Source organism: Schistocerca nitens, chromosome 5 (genome assembly GCF_023898315.1).
Source record: "Schistocerca nitens isolate TAMUIC-IGC-003100 chromosome 5, iqSchNite1.1, whole genome shotgun sequence".
NCBI lineage: Eukaryota > Metazoa > Arthropoda > Insecta > Orthoptera > Acrididae > Schistocerca > Schistocerca nitens.
This window is the reverse complement of record NC_064618.1, coordinates 4,919,609-4,946,207: the sequence shown is the minus strand read 5'-3', so window position 1 is coordinate 4,946,207 and position 26,599 is coordinate 4,919,609.

Below are 26,599 nucleotides of genomic sequence, written 5' to 3'. Positions count from 1 at the left end.
CTGTGTCACTAGTTTTACATTCCGATGCACCTCTGCAGGTTTACTGTACCCTTGGACCTTCCCATTGTCGATGAAACACAGAAATCGCATCGGAATTAAATATAAGAGACACAATGCCGACTTAAGTACAGGAAGACTGAGTCTTCCTACTGTCAATGATTTGAGCGTTTCCTGTGTCACCAGTTTTACATTCCGATTCGCCTCTGCAGGTTTACTGTATCCATTGGACCTTCCCATTGACGATGAAAAACAGAAATTGCTTCGGAATTAAATATAAGAGACACAATGCCGACTTAAGTACAGGAAGACTAAGTCTTCCTACTGTCTATGTTTTGAGCGTTTCCTGTTTCATCAGTTTTACTTTCCGATGCACCTCTGCAGGTTTACTATATCCCTTGGACCTTCCCATTCACGATGAAACACAGAAATTTCATCGGAAATAAATATAAGAGACACAATGCCGACTTAAGTACAGGAAGACTGAGTCTTCCTACTGTCTATGATTTGAGCGTTTCCTGTGTCACCAGTTATACATTCCGATGCACCTCTGCAGGTTTACCGTATCCCTTGGTCCTTCCCATTGACGATGAAACACAGAAATAGCATCGGAATCAAATATAAGAGACACAATTCCGACTTAAGTACAGGAAGACTGAGTCTTCCTACTGTCAATGTTCTGAGCGTTTCCTGTGTCACTAGTTTTACATTCTGATGCATCTCTGCAGGTTTACTGTATCCCATGGACCTTCCCATTGATGATGAAACACAGAAATTGCATCGGAATTAAATATAAGAGACACAACGCCGACTTAAGTACAGGAAGACTGAGTCTTCCTACTGTATATGTTTTGAGCGTTTCCTGTGTCACCAGTTTTACAATCTGATGCACCTCTGCAGGTTTTCTGTATCCATTGGACCTTCCCATTGACGAAGAAACACAGAAATTGCATCGGAATTAAATATAAGAGACACAATGCCGACTTAAGTACAGGAAGACTGAGTCTTCCTACTGTCTATGTGTTGAGCGTTTCCTGTGTCACCAGTTTTACTTTCCGATGCACCTCTGCAGGTTCACTATATCCCTTGGACCTTCCCATTCACGATGAAACACAGAAATTTCATCGGAAATAAATATAAGAGACACAATACCGACTTAAGAACAGGAAGACTGAGTCTTCCTACTGGCTATATTTTGAGCGTTTCCTCTGTCACCAGTTTTACACTCCGATGCACCTCTGCAGGTTTACTGTATCCCTTGGACCTTCCCATTCACGATGAAACACAGAAATTGAATCGGAATTAAATATAAGAGACACAATGCCGACTTAAGTACAAGAAGACTGAGTCTTCCTACTGTCTATGTTTTTAACGTTTCCTGTGTCACTAGTTTTACATTCCGATGCACTTCTGCAGGTTTACTGTATCCCTTGGAGCTTCCCATTGACGATGAAACACAGAAATTGCATCGGAATTAAATATAAGAGACACAATGCCGACTTAAGTACAGGAAGACTGAGTCTTCCTACTGTCTATAATTTGAGCGTTTCCTGTATCACCAGTTTTACATTCCGATGCACATCTACAGGTTTCCTGTATCCCTTGGACATTCACAGTGACGATAAAACACAGAAATTGCATCGGAATTAAATATAAGAGACACAATGCCGACTTAAGTACAAGAAAACAGTCTTCCTACTGTCAATGTTTTGATCGTTACCTGTGACACCAGTTTTACATTCCGATTCGCCTCTGCAGGTTTACTGTATCCATTCGACCTTCCCATTGGCGATGAAAAACAGAAATTGCATCGGAATTAAATATAAGAGACACAATGCTGACTTAAGTACAGGAAGACTAAGTCTTCCTACTGTCTATGTTTTGAGCGTTTCCTGTGTCATCGGTTTTACTTTCCGATGCACCTCTGCAGGTTTACTATATCCCTTGGACCTTCCCATTCACGATGAAACACAGAAATTTCATCGGAAATAAATATAAGAGACACAATGCCGACTTAAGTACAGGAAGACTGAGTCTTCCTACTGTCTATGTTTTGAGCGTTTCCTGTGTCACCAGTTATACATTCCGATGCACCTCTGCAGGTTTATTGTATCCCAGGGACCTTCCCATTGACGATGAAACACAGAAATTGCATCGGAATTAAATATAAGAGACACAATGCCGACTTAAGTACAGGAAGACTGAGTCTTCCTACTGTCTATGTTTTGAGCGTTTCCTGTGTCACCAGTTATACATTCCGACGCACCTCTGCAGGTTTACTGTATCCCATAGACCTTCCCATTGACGAAGAAAATCAGAAATTGCATCGGAATTAAAAATAAGAGACAAAACGCAGACTTAAGTACAGGAAGACCGAGTCTTCCCACTGTCTATAATTTGAGCGTTTCCTGTGTCACCAGTTTTACACTCTGATGCACCTCTGCAGGTTTACTGTATCCCTTGGACCTTCCCATTCACGATGAAACACAGAAATTGCATCGGAATTAAATATAAGAGACACAATGCCGACTTAAGTACAGGAAGACTGAGTCTTCCTACTCTCTATGTTTTGAGCGTTTCCTGTGTCACCAGTTTTACATTCCGATGCACCTCTGCAGGTTTCCTGTTCCCTTGGACCTTCCCATTCACGATGAAACACAGAAATTGCATCGGAATTAAATATAAGAGACACAATGCCGACTTAAGTACAGGAAGACTGAGTCTTCCTACTGTCTATGTTTTGAGCGTTTCCTGTGTCACTAGTTTTACATTCCGATGCACCTCTGCAGGTTTACTGTATCCCTTGGACCTTCCCATTCACGCTGAAACACAGAAGTGTCATCGGAATTAAATATAAGAGACACAATGCCGACGTAAGTACAAGAAAACAGTCTTCGTACGGTCAATGTTTTGAGCGTTTCATGTGTCACCAGTTTTACATTCCGATGCACCTCTGCCGGTTTACTGTACCCTTGGACCTTCCCATTGTCGATGAAACACAGAAATCGCATCGGAATTAAATATAAGAGACACAATGCCGACTTAAGTACAGGAAGACTGAGTCTTCCTACTGTCAATGATTTGAGCGTTTCCTGTGTCACCAGTTTTACATTCCGATTCGCCTCTGCAGGTTTACTGTATCCATTGGACCTTCCCATTGACGATGAAAAACAGAAATTGCTTCGGAATTAAATATAAGAGACACAATGCCGACTTAAGTACAGGAAGACTAAGTCTTCCTACTGTCTATGTTTTGAGCGTTTCCTGTTTCATCAGTTTTACTTTCCGATGCACCTCTGCAGGTTTACTATATCCCTTGGACCTTCCCATTCACGATGAAACACAGAAATTTCATCGGAAATAAATATAAGAGACACAATGCCGACTTAAGTACAGGAAGACTGAGTCTTCCTACTGTCTATGTGTTGAGCGTTTCCTGTGTCACCAGTTTTACTTTCCGATGCACCTCTGCAGGTTCACTATATCCCTTGGACCTTCCCATTCACGATGAAACACAGAAATTTCATCGGAAATAAATATAAGAGACACAATACCGACTTAAGAACAGGAAGACTGAGTCTTCCTACTGGCTATGTTTTGAGCGTTTCCTGTGTCACCAGTTTTACACTCCGATGCACCTCTGCAGGTTTACTGTATCCCTTGGACCTTCCCATTCACGATGAAACACAGAAATTGAATCGGAAGTAAATATAAGAGACACAATGCCGACTTAAGTACAAGAAGACTGAGTCTTCCTACTGTCTATGTTTTTAACGTTTCCTGTGTCACTAGTTTTACAATCCGATGCACTTCTGCAGGTTTACTGTATGCCTTGGAGCTTCCCATTGACGATGAAACAAAGAAATTGCATCGGAATTAAATATAAGAGACACAATGCCGACTTAAGTACAGGAAGACTGAGTCTTCCTACTGTCTATAATTTGAGCGTTTCCTGTATCACCAGTTTTACATTCCGATGCACATCTACAGGTTTCCTGTATCCCTTGGACATTCACAGTGACGATAAAACACAGAAATTGCATCGGAATTAAATATAAGAGACACAATGCCGACTTAAGTACAAGAAAACAGTCTTCCTACTGTCAATGTTTGATCGTTACCTGTGACACCAGTTTTACATTCCGATTCGCCTCTGCAGGTTTACTGTATCCATTGGACCTTCCCATTGGCGATGAAAAACAGAAATTGCATCGGAATTAAATATAAGAGACACAATGCTGACTTAAGTACAGGAAGACTAAGTCTTCCTACTGTCTATGTTTTGAGCGTTTCCTGTGTCATCGGTTTTACTTTCCGATGCACCTCTGCAGGTTTACTATATCCCTTGGACCTTCCCATTCACGATGAAACACAGAAATTTCATCGGAAATAAATATAAGAGACACAATGCCGACTTAAGTACAGGAAGACTGAGTCTTCCTACTGTCTATGTTTTGAGCGTTTCCTGTGTCACCAGTTATACATTCCGATGCACCTCTGCAGGTTTACTGTATCCCATGGACCTTCCCATTGACGATGAAACACAGAAATTGCATCGGAATTAAATATAAGAGACACAATGCTGACTTAAGTACAGGAAGACTAAGTCTTCCTACTGTCTATGTTTTGAGCGTTTCCTGTGTCATCGGTTTTACTTTCCGATGCACCTCTGCAGGTTTACTATATCCCTTGGACCTTCCCATTCACGATGAAACACAGAAATGTCATCGGAAATAAATATAAGAGACACAATGCCGACTTAAGTACAGGAAGACTAAGTCTTACTACAGTCTATGTTTTGAGCGTTTCCTGTGTCACCGGTTTTACTTTCCGATGCATCTCTGCAGGTTTACTATATCCCTTGGACCTTCCCATTCACGATGAAACACAGAAATGTCATCGGAAATAAATATAAGAGACACAATGCCGACTTAAGTACAGGAAGACTGAGTCTTCCTACTGTCTATGATTTGAGCGTTTCCTGTGTCACCAGTTATACATTCCGACGCACCTCTGCAGGTTTACTGTATCCCATAGACCTTCCCATTGACGATGAAACACAGAAATTGCATCGGAATTAAAAATAAGAGACAAAACGCCGACTTAAGTACAGGAAGACCGAGTCTTCCTACTGTCTATAATTTGAGCGTTTCCTGTGTCACCAGTTTTACACTCTGATGCACCTCTGCAGGTTTACTGTATCCCTTGGACCATCCCATTCACGATGAAACACAGAAATTGAATCGGAATTAAATATAAGAGACACAATGCCGACTTAAGTACAAGAAGACTGTGTCTTCCTGCTGTCTATGTTTTGAACGTTACCTGTGTCACTAGTTTTACATTCCGATGCACCTCTGCAGGTTTACTGTACCCTTGGACCTTCCCATTGTCGATGAAACACAGAAATCGCATCGGAATTAAATATAAGAGCCACAATGCCGACTTAAGTACAGGAAGACTGAGTCTTCCTACTGTCAATGATTTGAGCGTTTCCTGTGTCACCAGTTTTACATTCCGATTCGCCTCTGCAGGTTTACTGTATCCATTGGACCTTCCCATTGACGATGAAAAACAGAAATTGCTTCGGAATTAAATATAAGAGACACAATGCCGACTTAAGTACAGGAAGACTAAGTCTTCCTACTGTCTATGTTTTGAGCGTTTCCTGTTTCATCAGTTTTACTTTCCGATGCACCTCTGCAGGTTTACTATATCCCTTGGACCTTCCCATTCACGATGAAACACAGAAATTTCATCGGAAATAAATATAAGAGACACAATGCCGACTTAAGTACAGGAAGACTGAGTCTTCCTACTGTCTATGATTTGAGCGATTCCTGTGTCACCAGTTATACATTCCGATGCACCTCTGCAGGTTTACCGTATCCCTTGGTCCTTCCCATTGACGATGAAACACAGAAATTGCATCGGAATCAAATATAAGAGACACAATTCCGACTTAAGTACAGGAAGACTGAGTCTTCCTACTGTCAATGTTCTGAGCGTTTCCTGTGTCACTAGTTTTACATTCTGATGCATCTCTGCAGGTTTACTGTATCCCATGGACCTTCCCATTGATGATGAAACACAGAAATTGCATCGGAATTAAATATAAGAGACACAACGCCGACTTAAGTACAGGAAGACTGAGTCTTCCTACTGTATATGTTTTGAGCGTTTCCTGTGTCACCAGTTTTACAATCTGATGCACCTCTGCAGGTTTTCTGTATCCATTGGACCTTCCCATTGACGAAGAAACACAGAAATTGCATCGGAATTAAATATAAGAGACACAATGCCGACTTAAGTACAGGAAGACTGAGTCTTCCTACTGTCTATGTGTTGAGCGTTTCCTGTGTCACCAGTTTTACTTTCCGATGCACCTCTGCAGGTTCACTATATCCCTTGGACCTTCCCATTCACGATGAAACACAGAAATTTCATCGGAAATAAATATAAGAGACACAATACCGACTTAAGAACAGGAAGACTGAGTCTTCCTACTGGCTATATTTTGAGCGTTTCCTCTGTCACCAGTTTTACACTCCGATGCACCTCTGCAGGTTTACTGTATCCCTTGGACCTTCCCATTCACGATGAAACACAGAAATTGAATCGGAATTAAATATAAGAGACACAATGCCGACTTAAGTACAAGAAGACTGAGTCTTCCTACTGTCTATGTTTTTAACGTTTCCTGTGTCACTAGTTTTACATTCCGATGCACTTCTGCAGGTTTACTGTATCCCTTGGAGCTTCCCATTGACGATGAAACACAGAAATTGCATCGGAATTAAATATAAGAGACACAATGCCGACTTAAGTACAGGAAGACTGAGTCTTCCTACTGTCTATAATTTGAGCGTTTCCTGTATCACCAGTTTTACATTCCGATGCACATCTACAGGTTTCCTGTATCCCTTGGACATTCACAGTGACGATAAAACACAGAAATTGCATCGGAATTAAATATAAGAGACACAATGCCGACTTAAGTACAAGAAAACAGTCTTCCTACTGTCAATGTTTTGATCGTTACCTGTGACACCAGTTTTACATTCCGATTCGCCTCTGCAGGTTTACTGTATCCATTCGACCTTCCCATTGGCGATGAAAAACAGAAATTGCATCGGAATTAAATATAAGAGACACAATGCTGACTTAAGTACAGGAAGACTAAGTCTTCCTACTGTCTATGTTTTGAGCGTTTCCTGTGTCATCGGTTTTACTTTCCGATGCTCCTCTGCAGGTTTACTATATCCCTTGGACCTTCCCATTCACGATGAAACACAGAAATTTCATCGGAAATAAATATAAGAGACACAATGCCGACTTAAGTACAGGAAGACTGAGTCTTCCTACTGTCTATGTTTTGAGCGTTTCCTGTGTCACCAGTTATACATTCCGATGCACCTCTGCAGGTTTATTGTATCCCAGGGACCTTCCCATTGACGATGAAACACAGAAATTGCATCGGAATTAAATATAAGAGACACAATGCCGACTTAAGTACAGGAAGACTGAGTCTTCCTACTGTCTATGTTTTGAGCGTTTCCTGTGTCACCAGTTATACATTCCGACGCACCTCTGCAGGTTTACTGTATCCCATAGACCTTCCCATTGACGATGAAACACAGAAATTGCATCGGAATTAAAAATAAGAGACAAAACGCAGACTTAAGTACAGGAAGACCGAGTCTTCCCACTGTCTATAATTTGAGCGTTTCCTGTGTCACCAGTTTTACACTCTGATGCACCTCTGCAGGTTTACTGTATCCCTTGGACCTTCCCATTCACGATTAAACACAGAAATTGCATCGGAATTAAATATAAGAGACACAGTGCCGACTTAAGTACAGGAAGACTGAGTCTTCCTACTCTCTATGTTTTGAGCGTTTCCTGTGTCACCAGTTTTACATTCCGATGCACCTCTGCAGGTTTCCTGTTCCCTTGGACCTTCCCATTCACGATGAAACACAGAAATTGCATCGGAATTAAATATAAGAGACACAATGCCGACTTAAGTACAGGAAGACTGAGTCTTCCTACTGTCTATGTTTTGAGCGTTTCCTGTGTCACTAGTTTTACATTCCGATGCACCTCTGCAGGTTTACTGTATCCCTTGGACCTTCCCATTCACGCTGAAACACAGAAGTGTCATCGGAATTAAATATAAGAGACACAATGCCGACGTAAGTACAAGAAAACAGTCTTCGTACGGTCAATGTTTTGAGCGTTTCATGTGTCACCAGTTTTACATTCCGATGCACCTCTGCCGGTTTACTGTACCCTTGGACCTTCCCATTGTCGATGAAACACAGAAATCGCATCGGAATTAAATATAAGAGACACAATGCCGACTTAAGTACAGGAAGACTGAGTCTTCCTACTGTCAATGATTTGAGCGTTTCCTGTGTCACCAGTTTTACATTCCGATTCGCCTCTGCAGGTTTACTGTATCCATTGGACCTTCCCATTGACGATGAAAAACAGAAATTGCTTCGGAACTAATATAAGAGACACAATGCCGACTTATGTACAGGAAGACTAAGTCTTCCTACTGTCTATGTTTTGAGCGTTTCCTGTTTCATCAGTTTTACTTTCCGATGCACCTCTGCAGGTTTACTATATCCCTTGGACCTTCCCATTCACGATGAAACACAGAAATTTCATCGGAAATAAATATAAGAGACACAATGCCGACTTAAGTACAGGAAGACTGAGTCTTCCTACTGTATATGTTTTGAGCGTTTCCTGTGTCATCAGTTTTACAATCTGATGCACCTCTGCAGGTTTTCTGTATCCATTGGACCTTCCCATTGACGAAGAAACACAGAAATTGCATCGGAATTAAATTTAAGAGACACAATGCCGACTTAAGTACAGGAAGACTGAGTCTTCCTACTGTCTATGTGTTGAGCGTTTCCTGTGTGACCAGTTTTACTTTCCGATGAACCTCTGCAGGTTCACTATATCCCTTGGACCTTCCCATTCACGATGAAACACAGAAATTTCATCGGAAATAAATATAAGAGACACAATACCGACTTAAGAACAGGAAGACTGAGTCTTCCTACTGGCTATGTTTTGAGCGTTTCCTGTGTCACCAGTTTTACACTCCGATGCACCTCTGCAGGTTTACTGTATCCCTTGGACCTTCCCATTCACGATGAAACACAGAAATTGAATCGGAAGTAAATATAAGAGACACAATGCCGACTTAAGTACAAGAAGACTGAGTCTTCCTACTGTCTATGTTTTTAACGTTTCCTGTGTCACTAGTTTTACATTCCGATGCACTTCTGCAGGTTTACTATATCCCTTGGACCTTCCCATTCACGATGAAACACAGAAATTTCATCGGAAATAAATATAAGAGACACAATGCCGACTTAAGTACAGGAAGACTGAGTCTTCCTACTGTCTATGTTTTGAGCGTTTCCTGTGTCACCAGTTATACATTCCGATGCACCTCTGCAGGTTTACTGTATCCCATGGACCTTCCCATTGACGATGAAACACAGAAATTGCATCGGAATTAAATATAAGAGACACAATGCCGACTTAAGTACAGGAAGACTGAGTCTTCCTACTGTCTATGTGTTGAGCGTTTCCTGTGTCACCAGTTTTACTTTCCGATGCACCTCTGCAGGTTCACTATATCCCTTGGACCTTCCCATTCACGATGAAACACAGAAATTTCATCGGAAATAAATATAAGAGACACAATGCCGACTTCAGTACAGGAAGACTGAGTCTTCCTACTGTCTATAATTTGAGCGTTTCCTGTATCACCAGTTTTACATTCCGATGCACATCTACAGGTTTCCTGTATCCCTTGGACATTCACAGTGACGATGAAACACAGAAATTGCATAGGAATTAAATATAAGAGACACAATGCCGACTTAAGTACAGGAAGACTGAGTCTTCCTACTGTCAATGTTTTGAGCGTTTCCTGTGACACCACTTTTACATTCCGATTCGCCTCTGCAGGTTTACTGTATCCATTGGACCTTCCCATTGGCGATGAAAAACAGAAATTGCATCGGAATTAAGTATTAGAGACACAATGCCGACTTAAGTACAGGAAGACTAAGTCTTCCTACAGTCTATGTTTTGAGCGTTTCCTGTGTCACCAGTTATACATTCCGACGCACCTCTGCAGGTTTACTGTATCCCATAGACCTTCCCATTGACGATGAAACACAGAAATTGCATCGGAATTAAAAATAAGAGGAAAAACGCCGACTTAAGTACAGGAAGACCGAGTCTTCCTACTGTCTATAATTTGAGCGTTTCCTGTGTCACCAGTTTTACACTCTGATGCACCTCTGCAGGTTTACTGTATCCCTTGGACCTTCCCATTCACGATGAAACACAGAAATTGAATCGGAATTAAATATAAGAGACACAATGCCGACTTAAGTACAAGAAGACTGTGTCTTCCTGCTGTCTATGTTTTGAACGTTACCTGTGTCACTAGTTTTACATTCCGATGCACCTCTGCAGGTTTACTGTATCCATTGGACCTTCCCATTCACGATGAAACACAGAAATTGCATCGGAATTAAATATAAGAGACACAATGCCGACGTAAGTACTGGAAGACTGAGTCTTCCTACTGTCTATGTTTGAGCGTTTCCTGTGTCACCAGTTTTACATTCCGATGCACCTCTGCAGGTTTCCTGTGTCCCTTGGACCTTCCCATTGACGATGAAACACAGAAATTGCATCGGAATGAAATATAAGAGACACAATGCCGACTTAAGTACAGGAAGACTGAGTCTCCCTACTCTCTATGTTTTGAGCGTTTCCTGTGTCACCAGTTTTACATTCCGATGCACCTCTGCAGGTTTCCTGTTCCCATGGACCTTCCCATTCACGATGAAACACAGAAATTGCATCGGAATTAAATATAAGAGACACAATGCCGACTTAAGTACAGGAAGACTGAGTCTTCCTACTGTCTATGTTTTGAGCGTTTCCTGTGTCACTAGTTTTACATTCCGATGCACCTCTGCAGGTTTACTGTATCCCTTGGACCTTCCCATTCACGCTGAAACACAGAAGTGTCATCGGAATTAAATATAAGAGACACAATGCCGACGTAAGTACAAGAAAACAGTCTTCGTACGGTCAATGTTTTGAGCGTTTCATGTGTCACCAGTTTTACATTCCGATGCACCTCTGCCGGTTTACTGTACCCTTGGACCTTCCCATTGTCGATGAAACACAGAAATCGCATCGGAATTAAACATAAGAGACACAATGCCTACTTAAGTACAGGAAGACTGAGTCTTCCTACTGTCTATGATTTGAGCGTTTCCTGTGTCACCAGTTATACATTCCGATGCACCTCTGCAGGTTTACCGTATCCCTTGGTCCTTCCCATTGACGATGAAACACAGAAATTGCATCGGATTCAAATATAAGAGACACAATTCCGACTTAAGTACAGGAAGACTGAGTCTTCCTACAGTCAATGTTCTGAGCGTTTCCTGTGTCACTAGTTTTACATTCTGATGCATCTCTGCAGGTTTACTGTATCCCATGGACCTTCCCATTGATGATGAAACACAGAAATTGCATCGGAATTAAATATAAGAGACACAACGCCGACTTAAGTACAGGAAGACTGAGTCTTCCTACTGTATATGTTTTGAGCGTTTCCTGTGTCACCAGTTTTACAATCTGATGCACCTCTGCAGGTTTTCTGTATCCATTGGACCTTCCCATTGACGAAGAAACACAGAAATTGAATCGGAATTAAATATAAGAGACACAATGCCGACTTAAGTACAAGAAGACTGAGTCTTCCTACTGTCTATGTTTTTAACGTTTCCTGTGTCACTAGTTTTACATTCCGATGCACTTCTGCAGGTTTACTGTATCCCTTGGAGCTTCCCATTGACGATGAAACACAGAAATTGCATCGGAATTAAATATAAGAGACACAATGCCGACTTAAGTACAGGAAGACTGAGTCTTCCTACTGTCTATGTGTTGAGCGTTTCCTGTGTCACCAGTTTTACTTTCCGATGCACCTCTGCAGGTTCACTATATCCCTTGGACCTTCCCATTCACGATGAAACACAGAAATTTCATCGGAAATAAATATAAGAGACACAATACCGACTTAAGAACAGGAAGACTGAGTCTTCCTACTGGCTATGTTTTGAGCGTTTTCTGTGTCACCAGTTTTACACTCCGATGCACCTCTGCAGGGTTACTGTATCCCTTGGACCTTCCCATTCACGATGAAACACAGAAATTGAATCGGAATTAAATATAAGAGACACAATGCCGACTTAAGTACAAGAAAACAGTCTTCCTACTGTCAATGTTTTGATCGTTACCTGTGACACCAGTTTTACATTCCGATTCGCCTCTGCAGGTTTACTGTATCCATTGGACCTTCCCATTGGCGATGAAAAACAGAAATTGCATCGGAATTAAATATAAGAGACACAATGCTGACTTAAGTACAGGAAGACTAAGTCTTCCTACTGTCTATGTTTTGAGCGTTTCCTGTGTCACCAGTTATACATTCCGATGCACCTCTGCAGGTTTAGTGTATCCCATGGACCTTCCCATTGACGAAGAAACACAGAAATTGCATCGGAATTAAATATAAGATACACAATGCCGACTTAAGTACAGGAAGACTGAGTCTTCCTACTCTCTATGTTTTGAGCGTTTCCTGTGTCACCAGTTTTACATTCCGATGCACCTCTGCAGGTCTCCTGTATCCCTTGGACCTTCCCATTGACGATGAAACACAGAAATTGCATCGGAATTAAATATAAGAGACACAATGCCGACTTAAGTACAGGAAGACTGAGTCTTCCTACTGTCTATGTTTTGAGCGTTTCCTGTGTCACTAGTTTTACATTCCGATGCACCTCTGCAGGTTTACTGTATCCCTTGGACCTTCCCATTCACGCTGAAACACAGAAATGTCATCGGAATTAAATAAAGAGACAAAATGCCGACTTAAGTACAAGAAAACAGTCTTCGTACGGTCAATGTTTTGAGCGTTTCCTGTGTCACCAGCTTTACATTCCGATGCACCTCTGCAGGTTTACTGTATCCCTTGGACCTTCCCATTGACGATGAAACACAGAAATTGCATCGGCAATAAATATAAGAGACACAATGCCGACTTAAGTACACGAAGACTGAGTCTTCCTACTCTCTATGTTTTGAGCGTTTCCTGTATCACCAGGTTTACATTCCGATGCACCTCTGCCGGTTTACTGTATCCCTTGGACCTTCCCATTGTCGATGAAACACAGAAATCAAATCGGAATTAAATATAAGAGACACAATGCCGACTTAAGTACAGGAAGACTGAGTCTTCCTACTGTCTATGTTCTGAGCGTTTCCTGTGTCACCAGTTTTACAATCTGATGCACCTCTGCAGGTTTTCTGTATCCATTGGACCATCCTATTGACGAAGACACACAGAAATTGCATCGGAATTAAATATAAGAGACACAATGCCGACTTAAGTACAGGAAGAATGAGTCTTCCTACTGTCTATGTATTGAGCGTTTCCTGTGTCACTAGTTTTACATTCCGATGCACCTCTGCAGGTTTACTGTATCCCTTGGACCTTCCCATTGACGAAGAAACACAAAAATTGCATCGGAATTAAATATAAGAGACACAATGCCGACTTAAAAACAGGAAGACTGAGTCTTCCTACTCTCTACGTTTTGAGCGTTTCCAGTGTCACCAGTTTTACATTCTGATGCACCTCTGCAGTTTTACTGTATCCCTTGGACCTTCCCATTGGCGATGAAACACAGAAATTGCATCGGAATTAAATATAAGAGACACAATGCCGACTTAAGTACAGGAAGACTGAGTCTTCCTACTGTCTGTAATTTGAGCGTTTCCTGTGTCACCAGTTTTACATTCCGATGCACCTCTACAGGTTTACTGTATCCCTTGGACCTTCACAGTGAGGATGAAACACAGAAATTGCATCGGAATTAAATATAAGAGACACAATGCCGACTTAAGTACAGGAATACTAAGTCTTCCTACTGTCTATGATTTGAGCTTTTCCTGTGTCATCAGTTTTACTTTTCGATGCACCTCTGCAGGTTTACTATATCCCTAGGACCTTCCCATTCACGATGAAACACAGATATTTTGTCGGAAATAGATATAAGAGACACAATGCCGACATAAGTATAGGAAGACTGAGTCTTCCTACTGTCTATGTTTTGAGCGTTTCCTGTGTCACCAGTTTTACATTCCGATGCACCTCTGCAGGTTTATTGTATCCCTTGGACCATCCCATTGACGAAGAAACACAGAAATTGCATCGGAATTAAATATGAGAGACACAATGCCGACTTAAGTACAGGAAGACTGAGTCTTCCTACTGTCCATGTTTTGAGCGTTTCCTGTGTCACCAGTTTTACATTCCGATGCACCTCTGCAGGTTTCCTGTATCCCTTGGACGTTCCCATTGACGATGAAACACAGAAATTGCATCGGAATTAAATATAAGAGACACAATGCCGACTTAAGTACAGGAAGACTGAGTCTTCCTACTGTCTATGTTTTGAGCGTTTCCTGTGTCACTAGTTTTACATTCCGATGCACCTCTGCAGGTTTACTGTATCCCTTGGACCTTCCCATTCACGCTGAAACACAGAAATGTCATCGGAATTAAATATAAGAGACAAAATGCCGACTTAAGTACAAGAAAACAGTCTTCGTACGGTCAATGTTTTGAGCGTTTCCTGTGTCACCAGTTTTACATTCCGATGCACCTCTGCCGGTTTACTGTACCCTTGGACCTTCCCATTGTCGATGAAACACAGAAATCGCATCGGAATTAAATATAAGACACATAATGCCGACTTAAGTACAGGAAGACTGAGTCTTCCTACTGTCTATGTTTTGAGCGTTTCCTGTGTCACCAGTCTTACAATCTGATGCACCTCTGCTGGTTTTCTGTATCCATTGAACCTTCCCATTGACGATGAAACACAGAAATTGCATCGGAATTAAAAATAAGAGTCAAAACGCCGACTTAAGTACAGGAAGACCGAGTCTTCCTACTGTCTATAATTTGAGCGTTTCCTGTGTCACCAGTTTTACACTCTGATGCACCTCTGCAGGTTTACTGTATCCCTTGGACCTTCCCATTCACGATGAAACACAGAAATTGAGTCGGAATTAAATATAAGAGACACAATGCCGACTTAAGTACAAGAAGACTGTGTCTTCCTGCTGTCTATGTTTTGAACGTTACCTGTGTCACTAGTTTTACATTCCGATGCACCTCTGCAGGTTTACTGTATCCATTGGACCTTCCCATTCACGATGAAACACAGAAATTGCATCGGAATTAAATATAAGAGACACAATGCCGACGTAAGTACTGGAAGACTGAGTCTTCCTACTGTCTATGTTTGAGCGTTTCCTGTGTCACCAGTTTTACATTCCGATGCACCTCTGCAGGTTTCCTGTATCCCTTGGACCTTCCCATTGACGATGAAACACAGAGATTGCATCGGAATTAAATATAAGAGACACAATGCCGACTTAAGTACAGGAAGACTGAGTCTCCCTACTCTCTGTGTTTTGAGCGTTTCCTGTGTCACCAGTTTTACATTCCGATGCACCTCTGCAGGTTTCCTGTTCCCTTGGACCTTCCCATTCACGATGAAACACAGAAATTGCATCGGAATTAAATATAAGAGACACAATGCCGACTTAAGTACAGGAAGACTGAGTCTTCCTACTGTCTATGTTTTGAGCGTTTCCTGTGTCACTAGTTTTACATTCCGATGCACCTCTGCAGGTTTACTGTATCCCTTGGACCTTCCCATTCACGCTGAAACACAGAAGTGTCATCGGAATTAAATATAAGAGACACAATGCCGACGTAAGTACAAGAAAACAGTCTTCGTACGGTCAATGTTTTGAGCGTTTCATGTGTCACCAGTTTTACATTCCGATGCACCTCTGCCGGTTTACTGTACCCTTGGACCTTCCCATTGTCGATGAAACACAGAAATCGCATCGGAATTAAACATAAGAGACACAATGCCGACTTAAGTACAGGAAGACTGAGTCTTCCTACTGTCAATGATTTGAGCGTTTCCTGTGTCACCAGTTTTACATTCCGATTCGCCTCTGCAGGTTTACTGTATCCATTGGACCTTCCCATTGACGATGAAAAACAGAAATTGCTTCGGAATTAAATATAAGAGACACAATGCCGACTTAAGTACAGGAAGACTAAGTCTTCCTACTGTCTATGTTTTGAGCGTTTCCTGTTTCATCAGTTTTACTTTCCGATGCACCTCTGCAGGTTTACTACATCCCTTGGACCTTCCCATTCACGATGAAACACAGAAATTTCATCGGAAATAAATATAAGAGACACAATGCCGACTTAAGTACAGGAAGACTGAGTCTTCCTACTGTCTATGATTTGAGCGTTTCCTGTGTCACCAGTTATACATTCCGATGCACCTCTGCAGGTTTACCGTATCCCTTGGTCCTTCCCATTGACGATGAAACACAGAAATTGCATCGGAATCAAGTATAAGAGACACAATTCCGACTTAAGTACAGGAAGACTGAGTCTTCCTACTGTCAATGTTCTGAGCGTTTCCTGTGTCACTAGTTTTACATTCTGATGCATCTCTGCAGGTTTACTGTATCCCATGGACCTTCGCATTGATGATGAAACACAGAAATTGCATCGGAATTAAATATAAGAGACACAACGCTGACTTAAGTACAGGAAGACTGAGTCTTCCTACTGTATATGTTTTGAGCGTTTCCTGTGTCACCAGTTTTACAATCTGATGCACCTCTGCAGGTTTTCTGTATCCATTGGACCTTCCCATTGACGAAGAAACACAGAAATTGCATCGGAATTAAATATAAGAGACACAATGCCGACTTAAGTACAGGAAGACTGAGTCTTCCTACTGTCTATGTGTTGAGCGTTTCCTGTGTCACCAGTTTTACTTTCCGATGCACCTCTGCAGGTTCACTATATCCCTTGGACCTTCCCATTCACGATGAAACACAGAAATTTCATCGGAAATAAATATAAGAGACACAATACCGACTTAAGAACAGGAAGACTGAGTCTTCCTACTGGCTATGTTTTGAGCGTTTTCTGTGTCACCAGTTTTACACTCCGATGCACCTCTGCAGGGTTACTGTATCCCTTGGACCTTCCCATTCACGATGAAACACAGAAATTGAATCGGAATTAAATATAAGAGACACAATGCCGACTTAAGTACAAGAAGACTGAGTCTTCCTACTGTCTATGTTTTTAACGTTTCCTGTGTCACTAGTTTTACATTCCGATGCACTTCTGCAGGTTTACTGTATCCCTTGGAGCTTCCCATTGACGATGAAACACAGAAATTGCATCGGAATTAAATATAAGAGACACAATGCCGACTTAAGTACAGGAAGACTGAGTTTTCCTACTGTCTATAATTTGAGCGTTTCCTGTATCACCAGTTTTACATTCCGATGCACATCTACAGGTTTCCTGTATCCCTTGGACATTCACAGTGACGATGAAACACAGAAATTGCATAGGAATTAAATATAAGAGACACAATGCCGACTTAAGTACAAGAAAACAGTCTTCCTACTGTCAATGTTTTGATCGTTACCTGTGACACCAGTTTTACATTCCGATTCGCCTCTGCAGGTTTACTGTATCCATTGGACCTTCCCATTAGCGATGAAAAACAGAAATTGCATCGGAATTAAATATAAGAGACACAATGCTGACTTAAGTAGAGGAAGACTAAGTCTTCCTACTGTCTATGTTTTGAGCGTTTCCTGTGTCATCGGTTTTACTTTCCGATGCACCTCTGCAGGTTTACTATATCCCTTGGACCTTCCCATTCACGATGAAACACAGAAATTTCATCGGAAATAAATATAAGAGACACAATGCCGACTTAAGTACAGGAAGACTGAGTCTTCCTACTGTCTATGTTTTGAGCGTTTCCTGTGTCACCAGTTATACATTCCGATGCACCTCTGCAGGTTTACTGTATCCCATGGACCTTCCCATTGACGAAGAAACACAGAAATTGCATCGGAATTAAATATAAGATACACAATGCCGACTTAAGTACAGGAAGACTGAGTCTTCCTACTCTCTATGTTTTGAGCGTTTCCTGTGTCACCAGTTTTACATTCCGATGCACCTCTGCAGGTCTCCTGTATCCCTTGGACCTTCCCATTGACGATGAAACACAGAAATTGCATCGGAATTAAATATAAGAGACACAATGCCGACTTAAGTACAGGAAGACTGAGTCTTCCTACTGTCTATGTTTTGAGCGTTTCCTGTGTCACTAGTTTTACATTCCGATGCACCTCTGCAGGTTTACTGTATCCCTTGGACCTTCCCATTCACGCTGAAACACAGAAATGTCATCGGAATTAAATATAAGAGACAAAATGCCGACTTAAGTACAAGAAAACAGTCTTCGTACGGTCAATGTTTTGAGCGTTTCCTGTGTCACCAGTTTTACATTCCGATGCACCTCTGCCGGTTTACTGTACCCTTGGACCTTCCCTTTGTAGATGAAACACAGAAATCGCATCGGAATTAAATATAAGACACATAATGCCGACTTAAGTACAGGAAGACTGAGTTTTCCTTCTGTCTATGTTTTGAGCGTTTCCTGTGTCACCAGTCTTACAATCTGATGCACCTCTGCTGGTTTTCTGTATCCATTGAACCTTCCCATTGACGATGAAACACAGAAATTGCATCGGAATTAAATATAAGAGACACAATGCCGACTTAAGTACACGAAGACTGAGTCTTCCTACTGTCTATGTGTTGAGCGTTTCCTGTGTCACCAGTTTTACATTCCGATGCACATCTGCAGGTTTACTGTATCCCTTGGACCCTCCCATTGACAATGAAACACAGAAATTGTATCGGAAATAAATCTAAGAGACACAATGCCGACTTAAGTACAGGTAAACTGAGTCTTCCTACTGTCTATGATTTGAGCGATTCCTGTGTTACCAGTTTTACATTCCGATGCACCTCTGCAGGTTTACTGTATCCCTTGGACGTTCCCATTGACGATGGAACACAGAAATTGCATCGGAAGTAAATATAAGAGACACAATGCCGACTTAAGTACAGGAAGACTGAGTCTTCCTACTGTCTATGTTTTGAGCGTTTCCTGTGTCACTAGTTTTACATTCCGATACACCATTGCAGGTTTACTGTATCCCTTGGACCTTCCCATTGACGATGAAACACAGAAATTTCATAGGAAATAAATATAAGAGACACAATGCCGACTTAAGTACAGCAAGACTGAGTCTTCCTACTGTCTATGATTTGAGCGTTTCCTGTGTCACCAGTTTTTGATTCCGATGCACCTCTGCAGGTTTACTGTATCCATTGGACGTTCCCATTGACGATGAAACACAGAAATTGCATCAGAATTAAATATAGGAGACACAATGCCGACGTATGTACAGGAAGACTGAGCCTTCCTACTGTCTATGTTTGAGCGTTTCCTGTGTCACCAGTTTTGCATTCCGATGCACCTCTGCAGGTTTACTGTATCCCTTGGACCTTCCCATTGACGATGAAACACAGAAATTGCATCGGCAATAAATATAAGAGTCACAATGCCGACTTAAGTACACGAAGACTGAGTCTTCCTACTCTCTATGTTTTGAGCGTCTCCTGTATCACCAGGTTTACATTCCGATGCACCTCTGCCGGTTTACTGTATCCCTTGGACCTTCCCATTGTCGATGAAACACAGAAATCAAATCGGAATTAAATATAAGAGACACAATGCCGACTTAAGTACAGGAAGACTGAGTCTTCCTACTGTCTATGATTTGAGCGTTTCCTGTGTCACCAGTTTTACAATGTGATGCACCTCTGCAGGTTTTCTGTATCCATTGGACCATCCCATTGACGAAGACACACAGAAATTGCATCAGAATTAAATATAAGAGACACAATGCCGACTTAAGTACAGGAAGAATGAGTCTTCCTACTGTCTATGTATTGAGCGTTTCCTGTGTCACTAGTTTTACATTCCGATGCACCTCTGCAGGTTTACTGTATCCCTTGGACCTTCCCATTGACGAAGAAACACAAAAATTGCATCGGAATTAAATATAAGAGACACAATGCCGACTTACAAACAGGAAGACTGAGTCTTCCTACTCTCTACGTTTTGAGCGTTTCCTGTGTCACCAGTTTTACATTCTAATGCACCTCTGCAGTTTTACTGTATCCCTTGGACCTTCCCATTGGCGATGAAACACAGAAATTGCATCGGAATTAAATATAAGAGACACAATGCCGACTTAAGTACAGGAAGACTGAGTCTTCCTACTGTCTGTAATTTGAGCGTTTCCTGTGTCACCAGTTTTACATTCCGATGCACCTCTACAGGTTTACTGTATCCCTTGGACCTTCACAGTGAGGATGAAATACAGAAATTGCATCGGAATTTAATATAAGAGACACAATGCCGACTTAAGTACAGGAATACTAAGTCTTCCTACTGTCTATGATTTGAGCTTTTCCTGTGTCATCAGTTTTATTTTCGATGCACCTCTGCAGGTTTACTATATCCCTAGGACATTCCCATTCACGATGAAACACAGATATTTTGTCAGAAATAGATATAAGAGACACAATGCCGACATAAGTATAGGAAGACTGAGTCTTCCTACTGTCTATGTTTTTAGCGTTTCTTGTGTCACCAGTTTTACATTCCGATGCACCTCTGCAGGTTTATTGTATACCTTGGACCATCCCATTGACGAAGAAACACAGAAATTGCATCGGAATTAAATATGAGAGACACAATGCCGACTTAAGTACAGGAAGACTGAGTCTTCCTACTGTCTATGTTTTGAGCGTTTTCTGTGTCGTCAGTTATACATTCCGATGCACCTCTGCAGGTTTACAGTATCCCTTGGACCTTCCCATTGACGATGAAAAACAGAAATTGCATCGGAATTAAATATAAGAGACACAATTCCGACTTAAGTACAGGAACACTAAGTCTTCCTACTGTCTATGTTTTGAGCGTTTCCTGTGTCATCAGTTTTACTTTCCGATGCACCTCTGCAGGTTTAATATATCCCTTGGACCTTCCCATTCACGATGAAACACAGAAATTTCATCGGAAATAAATATAAGAGACACAATGCCGACTTAAGTACAAGAAGGCTGAGTCTTCCTACTGTCTATTGTTTTAACGTTTCCTGTGTCACTAGTTTTACATTCCGATGCACCTCTGCAGGTTTACTGTATCCCTTGGACCTTCCCATTGACGATGAAACACAGAAATTGCATCGGAATTAAATATAAGAGACACAATGCCGACTTCAGTATAGGAAGACTGAGTCTTCCTACTATCTATAATTTGAGCGTTTCCTGTATCACCAGTTTTACATTCCGATGCACATATACAGGTTTTCTGTATCCCTTGGACCTTCAAAGTGACGATGAAACACAGAAATTGCATCGGAATTAAATATAAGAGACACAATGCGACTTAAGTACAAGAAAACAGTCTTCTTACAGTCAATGTTTTGAGCGTTTCCTGTGTCACCAGTTTTACATTCCGATGCACCTCTACAGGTTTACTGTATCCATTGGACCTTCCCATTGGCGATGAAACACACAAATTGCATCGAATTTAAATATAAGAGACACAATGTCGACTTAAGTACAGGAAGACTGAGTCTTCCTACTGTCAATGATTTGAGCGTTTCCTGTGTCACCAGTTTTACATTCCGCTTCGCCTCTGCAGGTTTACTGTATCCATTGGACCTTCCCATTGACGATGAAAAACAGAAATTGCATCGGAATTTTCTATAAGCGACACAATGCCGACTTAAGTACAGGAAGACTGTGTCGTCCTACTGTCTATGTTTTGAGCGTTAACTGTGTCATTAGTTTTACTTTCCGATGCACCTCTGCAGGTTTACTATATCCCTTGGACCTTCCCATTCACGATGAAACACCGAAATTTCATCGGAAATAAATATCAGAGACACAATGCCGACTTAAGTACAGGAAGACTGTGTCTTCCTACTGTCTATGTTTTGAGCGTTTCCTGTTTCACCAGTAATACATTCCGATGCACCTCTGCAGGTTTACTGTATCCCTTGGACCTTCCCATTGACGATGAAACACAGAAATTGCATCGGAATTAAATATAAGAGACACAATTCCGACTTAAGTACAGGAAGACTGAGTCTTCCTACTGTCAATGTTCTGAACGTTTCCCGTGTCACTAGTTTCACATTCTGATGCACCTCTGCAGGTTTACTGTTATCCCATGGACCTTCCCATTGACGATGAAACACAGAAATTGCATCGGAATTAAATATAAGAGACACAACGCCGATTTAAGTACAAGAAGACTGAGTCTTCCTACTGTCTATAATTTGAGCGTTTCCTGTGTCACCAGTTTTACATTCCTATGCACCTGTACAGGTTTACTGTATCCCTTGGACCTTCACAGTGACGATGAAACACAGAAATTGCATCGGAATTAAATATAAGAGACACAATGTCGACTTAAGTACAGGAAGACTGAGTCTTCCTACTGGCTATGTTTTGAGCGTTTCCTGTGTCACCAGTTTTACACTCCGATGCACCTCTGCAGGTTTACTGTATCCCTTGGACCTTCCCATTCACGATGAAACACAGAAATTGAATCGGAATTAAATATAAGAGACACAATGCCGACTTAAGTACAAGTAGACTGAGTCTTCCTGCTGTCTATGTTTTTAACGTTACCTGTGTCTCTAGTTTTACATTCCGATGCACCTCTGCAGGTTTACTGTATCTTTTGGACCTTCCCATTCACGATGAAACACAGAAATTTCATCGGAATTAAATATAAGAGACACAATGCCGACTTAAGTACAAGAAAACAGTCTGCGTACGGTCAATGTTTTGAGCGTTTCCTGTGTCACTAGTTTTACATTCCGATGCACCTCTCCCGGTTTACTGTATCCCTTGGACCTTCCCATTGTAGATGAAACACAAAAATCGCTTCGGAATTAAATATAAGAGACACAATGCCGACTTAAGTACAGGAAGACTGAGTCTTCCTACTGTCTATGTTTTGAGCGTTTCCTGTGCCACTAGTTTTACATTCCGATGCACCTCTGCAGGTTTACTGTATCTCTTGGACCTTCCCATTCACGATGAAACACAGAAATTTCATCGGAAATAAATGTAAGAGACACAATGCCGACTTAAGTACAGCTAGACTCAGTCTTCCTACTGTCTATGATTTGAGCGTTTCCTGTGTCACCAGTTTTACATTCCGATGCACCTCTGCAGGTATACTGTATCCCTTGCACCTTCCCATTGACGATGAAACACAGAAATTGCATCGGAATTAAATATAAGAGACACAATGCCGACTTAACTACAGGAAGACTGAGTCTTCCTACTGGCTATGTTTTGAGCGTTTCCTGTGTCACCCGTTTTACACTCCGATGCACCTCTGCAGGTTTACTGTATCCCTTGGACCTTCCCATTCACGATGAAACACAGAAATTGAATCGGAATTAAATATAAGAGACACAATGCCGACTTAAGTACAAGAAGACTGAGTCTTCCTGCTGTCTATGTTTTTAACGTTACCTGCGTCACTAGTTTTACATTCCGATGCACCTCTGCAGGTTTACTGTATCCATTGGACCTTCCCATTGACGATGAAATACAGAAATTGCATCGTAATTAAATATAGGAGACACAATGCCGACTTAAGTACAGGAAGACTGAGTCTTCCTACTGTCTATGTTTGAGCGTTTCCTGTGTCACCAGTTTTACATTCCGATGCACCTCTGCAGGTTTACTGTATCCCTTGGACCTTCCCATTGACGATGAAACACAGAAATTGCATCGGAATTAAATATAAGAGACACAATGCCGAGTTAAGTACAGGAAGACAGAGTCTTCCTACTGTCTATGTTTTGAGCGTTTCCTGTATCACTAGTTTTACATTCCGATGCACCTCTGCAGGTTTACTGTATCCCTTGGACCTTCCCATTGACGATGAAACACAGAAATTGCATCGGAATTAAATATAAGAGACACAATGCCGACTTAAAAACAGGAAGACTGAGTCTTCCTACTCTCTATGTTTTGAGCGTTTCCTGTATCACCAGTTTTACATTCCGATGCACCTCTGCAGGTTTCCTGTATCCCTTGGATCTTCCCATTGACGATGAAACACAGAAAATGCATCGAAATTAAATATAAGAGACACAATGCCGACTTAAGTACAAGAAAACAGTCTTCGTACGGTCAATGTCTTGAGCGTTTCCTGTGTCACCAGTTTTACATTCCGATGCACCTCTGCAGGTTTCCTGTATCCCTTGGACCTTCCCATTGATGATGAAACACAGAAATTGCATCGAAATTAAATATAAAAGACACAATGCCGACTTAAGTACAAGAAAACAGTCTTCGTACGGTCAATGTCTTGAGCGTTTCCTGTGTCACCAGTTTTACATTCCGATGCACCTCTGCCGGTTTACTGTATCCCTTGGACCTTCCCATTCACGATGAAACACAGAAATTGAATCGGAATTAAATATAAGAGACACAATGCCGACTTAAGTACAAGTAGACTGAGTCTTCCTGCTGTCTATGTTTTTAACGTTACCTGTGTCTCTAGTTTTACATTCCGATGCCCCTCTGCAGGTTTACTGTATCTTTTGGACCTTCCCATTCACGATGAAACACAGAAATTTCATCGGAATTAAATATAAGAGACACAATGCCGACTTAAGTACAAGAAAACAGTCTGCGTACGGTCAATGTTTTGAGCGTTTCCTGTGTCACTAGTTTTACATTCCGATGCACCTCTCCCGGTTTACTGTATCCCTTGGACCTTCCCATTGTAGATGAAACACAAAAATCGCTTCGGAATTAAATATAAGAGACACAATGCCGACTTAAGTACAGGAAGACTGAGTCTTCCTACTGTCTATGTTTTGAGCGTTTCCTGTGTCACTAGTTTTACATTCCGATGCACCTCTGCAGGTTTACTGTATCTCTTGGACCTTCCCATTCACGATGAAACACAGAATTTTCATCGGAAATAAATGTCAGAGACACAATGCCGACTTAAGTACAGCTAGACTGAGTCTTCCTACTGTCTATGATTTGAGCGTTTCCTGTGTCACCAGTTTTACATTCCGATGCACCTCTGCAGGTATACTGTATCCCTTGCACCTTCCCATTGACGATGAAACACAGAAATTGCATCGGAATTAAATATAAGAGACACAATGCCGACTTAACTACAGGAAGACTGAGTCTTCCTACTGGCTATGTTTTGAGCGTTTCCTGTGTCACCCGTTTTACACTCCGATGCACCTCTGCAGGTTTACTGTATCCCTTGGACCTTCCCATTCACGATGAAACACAGAAATTGAATCGGAATTAAATATAAGAGACACAATGCCGACTTAAGTACAAGAAGACTGAGTCTTCCTGCTGTCTATGTTTTTAACGTTACCTGCGTCACTAGTTTTACATTCCGATGCACCTCTGCAGGTTTACTGTATCCATTGGACCTTCCCATTGACGATGAAATACAGAAATTGCATCGGAATTAAATATAGGAGACACAATGCCGACTTAAGTACAGGAAGACTGAGTCTTCCTACTGTCTATGTTTGAGCGTTTCCTGTGTTACCAGTTTTACATTCCGATGCACCTCTGCAGGTTTACTGTATCCCTTGGACCTTCCCATTGACGATGAAACACAGAAATTGCATCGGAATTAAATATAAGAGACACAATGCCGAGTTAAGTACAGGAAGACTGAGTCTTCCTACTCTCTATGTTTTGAGCGTTTCCTGTGTCACCAGTTTTACATTCCGATGCACCTCTGCAGGTTTCCTGTATCCCTTGGACCTTCCCATTGATGATGAAACACAGAAATTGCATCGAAATTAAATATAAAAGACACAATGCCTACTTAAGTACAAGAAAACAGTCTTCGTACGGTCAATGTCTTGAGCGTTTCCTGTGTCACCAGTTTTACATTCCGATGCACCTCTGCCGGTTTACTGTATCCCTTGGACCTTCCCATTGTCGATGAAACACAGAAATCGCATCGCAATTAAATATAAGAGACACAATGCCGACTTACGTACAGGAAGACTGAGTCTTCCTACTGTCTATGCTTTGAGCGTTTCCTGTGTCACCAGTTTTACATTCCGATGCACCTCTGCAGGTTTACTGTATCCCTTGGACCTTCCCATTGACGATGAAACACAGAAATTGCATCGCAATTAAATATAAGAGACACAATGCCGACTTAACTACAGGAAGACTGAGTCTTCCTACTGTCTATGTTTTGAGCGTTTCCTGTATCACTAGTTTTACATTCCGATGCACCTCTGCAGGTTTACTGTATCCCTTGGACCTTCCCATTGACGATGAAACACAGAAATTGCATCGGAATTAAATATAAGAGACACAATGCCGACTTAAAAACAGGAAGACTGAGTCTTCCTACTCTCTATGTTTTGAGCG